The 5,033-nt window shown below is 42.7% G+C and overlaps 1 non-coding gene across 1 annotated transcript; it reads right to left on the bottom strand.

The window, feature by feature from the left end:
- Window positions 1–3,150: 3,150 nt before the first annotated feature.
- On the bottom strand, window positions 3,151–3,257 carry LOC141622377 (small nucleolar RNA R71). Its single transcript, XR_012532949.1, has one exon. It is a non-coding gene; the product is annotated as a small nucleolar RNA R71 (small nucleolar RNA).
- Window positions 3,258–5,033: the final 1,776 nt, after the last annotated feature.

The following is a 5,033-nucleotide window of genomic DNA, read 5'->3' as shown; positions in this document are numbered from 1 at the left end:
ATAGATTGAATTAGGGCGAAAGTTTTACCCTAGAGAATTGATTTGGGCGTTTTTGATTGAGCCCATTTCTAGTGAAATTGATGATTGCATTAGGTTAGAAACATGTTTAGGAGTATAGGGGTGCTTTTAGTTTGCATTTTGGTCCCCGTTCCCCATGCTCGAAAAACGTGAGTGAGGTGAGAAACTGTCTCATCTCGCAATGCCAAGTTTATTTGCTTGGATAATGGGCCCCACTAGGTTGCATTGTAGTCGGGAAAGACCGTATTTGCCATTGTGGACCTTCGTTGGGTATTGTGGGCAAAGTTGGAATTTTTGCCTTTTGTGACGGTCTTATGTCTGACAAAATAAGCTCCTGTTTGGCTTGAATTGAGTCAGTTTGCCTTGAAATGGACCTTATTGGTAGTTTAGGTCACCTTGAGGCGTGATAAAATCACGTTTGCCTTTTGCGGTCGTTTTTGAATTTTTGACCGGTTTGTGCTCAAATTGGCGTATAAATTGCCTTTTTGAGCCGTAGAAAAATTTCTCGTTGCATTGGGAATGCATTTTGGGTTGTTGGCGGACCTTGTGTGGGTCTTGGAGCGCCATTTTTTTTTTTTTGTGGTTGTTTTGACTCGTCTTTTCAATGAAAAGAAGGGCAAGTCGTTTTTTTGTGCGTTTTTGTGAATTGTTTTTGTTTTGTTTGGCTGGGTTTGGGTAGGATTGCCCTTGCTTTGCTTTGCAGGTTGTTTTTTTGTTCTGGGTGGGTCCAATTTACGCCGTCATAATGCCGAAATTTCGGCTGACGTTTTTTTGTTTATTCTTTTGATCGCAGGGTACTATTTGAGACCTACGGGGTCCGTCGTGGAGGCCTTGGAGGAGGAAGATGATCCCGGAGGAGCTGCAGTGACCGAGGAGGCTACCGGATCCGAGGCGGTTGATGCGTGTCTTTTATATGATGTTTTACATCTCATTTTACACGCATTTCAGAGCTCATTTGTGTAGTTTAAGCTACCATTTCCCCTATTTCCGTCTACTTTCGTGTTTTTGTACATTATTGCAGAAATGTGAAGATTTCAACGGAAATTGAGCTAAATCCGTCCCCGAGTATCCTGCATTGCATTTGACGTGAAGTATCCACTTAAGGAACGAGCTTGGTGCGCATTTCAAGGCCCAAAAGACAAATCCACGAGATTATAGAAGTCAACTATCAGCTACTTCAGTCGATCGACCACTGCCTTCAGTCGATCGACCAACCTGCGGGTTCCAGTAGCTACTGTTTAGCTCAGAGCAATCGATCGACCGCCATGCTTGGTCGATCGACCAAACCGCTACTTCAGACGAGAATTAAAAGATCGAGATTTATCAAGCCCATGAGTTATTAGGTTTAGGAATAATAGCTGCGTACTTTTCCTTTATAACGTAGCTGAGGTTTTCAGAATAGACATCGAATTATTATCTAAGTTTTACATTCAGTTCTTATCAGTTTTAGAATATCAATAATTAGGGTTTGGAATATTGGTTTCACATTGGATTTTTGTTCGTGCTTTTAATCATTCCTCTGCAATTTCGTTATTCCCTCTGTCTTATTTCAATTCACCCTTATTTCGTTGATAGAATAGAAATTGCTAGTTAGATTCAAAAGCCAATATTATCATTTTATGTTATTTATTTATCTTTCCGTATTAATCATGAATTCAGTAGATTTAATAGTCAATCTTATTGTTGTTATCATTCTTAGTATGAGTAGCTAATTTATTCGTGCTAGGATGTGGGGGAACTATAGATTAGGCGGCGTAGAATAATATGGCCTGAAATCGCGTGTCAGTCGATCGACCGCCATACCTAGTCGATCGACTGACCACGTGAGGTTTTACCTTCGTTTTAATTGATTTAATTGTTGTATTTAACGAATCGAATGCATGCGACTAGGTTAATGCTTAATAATCGAATTACCCATTAGATCGAAAGATAGGGAAAGTTGTTAGATCACCAATTAAAATGACTAAACTATGCTGAGATCGAAAGATAGGTAAAGTTTAGATTGTTAGTCACTTTTCAGGACAAGATTCAGTATTAGTGATATTAAGGACTTGCAGCGAGATCGAAAGATGCTGTTTGTTAAGAGTGGACCGAGAGGACCTCTTGTTTTCCCACCTCATGTGTTTGATTTAGACCTACTTAGTATGCTGCCGCCGAAACTATAGTAAACCGACCATCCTAGTACCCTTCTTTTATCTGTTTTATCCGTTTATTTAGTTTACTTTATTTATTTGCCTTTAGCTATAGACCAAATCAATTCAACCCCCACTTTCGTTACCTTAGACTAGAATTAGACAATTATTAATTACATTCGTCTCCTTGTGGTTCAACCCTGTTACCACTAGCCTAGGTTAGTTTTAATAGGAAATATAAATTTTATTTTTGGTACTCACAACGACGGGTATCAAATTTTGGCGCCGTTGCCGGGGAGGCAATTGTTCAAATTTTTAATTGTTTTATTTTAGTCTGTTTTTTTTAGTTTAAGGGACATCTGTTCCTTAAACTCTTCTTATATCCTATTTGTAGTTTCATCTTATGCGCAGGTCACAGGGTGGTGAACTACTACCAATCAATCCTGAGATTGAGAAGACCTTGCGTGAGTTGAGGCGATCAGCTAGGGTATTGCCGACAGAGGAAGAGCTGAGTACTCTGTCAAGTTACTACGAGAACGCTCTATTCGAGGAAGACCCACCTTCTTCTCCTACTTCCACCTCTTCAGCTGAGACCGTCACTTCTCCAGAAATTCCAGTCATGGCTGAAGAAGCGAGTATAGCTAGTCACTCTGAGCCGACAGCTGCGAATCTTTACAAAGGATTCGAATTACCGGGAGATGTTAGAAAATTCGAACCGAAGCCTTCATATATTAATATGGTTGAGAGGAACCAATTCGGGGGAGCTGCAAATAAAGATGCAGCTAAGCACATGGAGACATTTATTGATTATTGCTGCTCTATACCCCCGCCGGCCGGAGTGACCCAGGACCAGATAAAGGAGACTATGTTTATATTCTCACTCCGCGATGCTGCAAGGGAGTGGTATAGAGATCTGGATCGAGCTGCCCATGGGATCACCGACTGGAATTCGTTGGCCTTGGCATTTTACAAGAAATATTTTTCTGCCTCGAAGACCAATACGATCAGAGCTCAGATCACGAGCTTTAAACAAGGGCCGGATGAGAACTTTCATGAGGCATGGGTCCGTTTTAAGAAATTGGTGCGAACCATACCGCACCATGGGTTCGAGAAGTGGAGCATGTGCAATCAGTTCTATAATGGGCTCTACGATGATGAAAGAGCTATCCTGGATGCTGCAGCCAGTGGCCGATTTGCAGAAAATATGGGAGAAACTAAGGGGTGGAAGATCATTGACGACTTAGCCACCCATAAAGCTGAGTATGGGAATTCCAGGGGGAACCAAAGGAGAAGTGCTGAATCTCCTTCTGTAGCTGCACTTGAAGCTCTCACTGCGAGATTTGACAAGTATGAATTGGGAGGAGCTTCAAAAGGGGGTATTTACCAGGTGAATGCTGTGTCAGACGGTCCTTTCGTCTGCAGAAGGTGTGAAGCTGAGGGACATGGTTCAGAAAATTGTCCTAGTCCCTTTGAGTCTTGTGCTTCCTTTCAACATTATAGGCAGACAAACACCTACTATGAGCCTAATGTTCATCCCAACTTGAGGTGGAGTAGCGAGAATGTCCTAAATCCAACTCCACCTCCGCAGCAGCAGCAAGCCTATGTCCCCCCTCATCATAAGCAACAACAATATCAAAAGCCCCCATATGTCCCTCAGCAGCAACAACAATCCCATGGTTCTGATTTTGCTGAATTCAAGAACTTGTTGCCGAAAGAGTCCCAAGCTAGAGAGGCCGGAATGAAACTTATAGAGAGCCAAATTGCTCAATTGGCTAGCAAGAGTACCACTCGAGCTCCGGGACACTTACCGACTCAAACTGACCAGAAAGAGACCCTCAATACCATTACTTTGAGAAGTGGGTCTACACTTGATGGGCCCATTATGGTTGAGGACATTGCTGAAAAAGATGAGGCAGAACCAAGTCAAAAGAAAGCTGGAGCGAATAAGAACAAGAAAAAGACGAACAGCAGGTATGTCAGTCGATCGACTGACATACCCAATCGATCGACTGAAGTGCGGGTTACAGGAGCTTCTGGTACTGTTGAAGCCAGTCGATCGACTGACCAACCCAGTTGATCGACTGGAACCGCTGCTGATATTGAACAATTTCGTCCTCCAATGCCCAATAATTTGAGAGATCACTTGTTTCGGGGTACGACAACTCCGAAAGTATTGAGTCAAGACCCGAGTGCTGATGGGTCTGTTCCGGTTCCGAAGTACGACCCAACGACGATTAATGGTTCATATTTGAGACGGTCTGAAGAGGGGTCAAACTTCAATAAGGAGAAGGTAGTGGACTTCCAGCCTAAGTCCACCGACGCCGGCATGAGAGCTGTAGAGGAGAGGGCTAAGTTGCTACTTTCAGCCCCTCTCCGGAGAGACTAGTGCCGACGAAGGAACAGGTATCTTTCAATAAATTTAAAAATGTTGTTCGTAGTTTAAACGTACAAGTACCTTTCCTTGAATTAGTCAATCAAGTGCCTGCTTATATGAAGTTTATGAAGCAATTACTTTCTAAAAAGAAGTCACTTGAAACTGTGCATACTGTCGCACTGAGTGAAGAGACATGCTCTTATTTGTCTCATACTGCATCCCCTAAGCTAGAAGACCCGGGAAGTTTTTCTGTCCCATGTAATATTGGCACCTTTCCTATTGAGAAAGCCTTATGTGACCTAGGAGCCAGTATTAGCGTCATGCCCTTGAGTCTTGCTAGAAAGTTAAAATTGAATAGGTTTGCAGTTATGAGCATGACCGTCCAGATGGCTGATCGCTCTGCGGTCCAGCCAATAGGAGTCTTAGAGGACATCCCCGTACAAATAGGGAATTTTTTCTTCCCTGTTGACTTCGTGGTGCTCGATATGCCCGGAGATGCACACATACCT

The sequence above is a fragment of the Silene latifolia genome, chromosome 1 (genome assembly GCF_048544455.1).
Source record: "Silene latifolia isolate original U9 population chromosome 1, ASM4854445v1, whole genome shotgun sequence".
NCBI classification, from domain to species: domain Eukaryota; kingdom Viridiplantae; phylum Streptophyta; class Magnoliopsida; order Caryophyllales; family Caryophyllaceae; genus Silene; species Silene latifolia.
The sequence above is the reverse complement of the archived record's forward strand: the minus strand, read 5'-3'. Positions and strand labels throughout refer to the sequence as shown.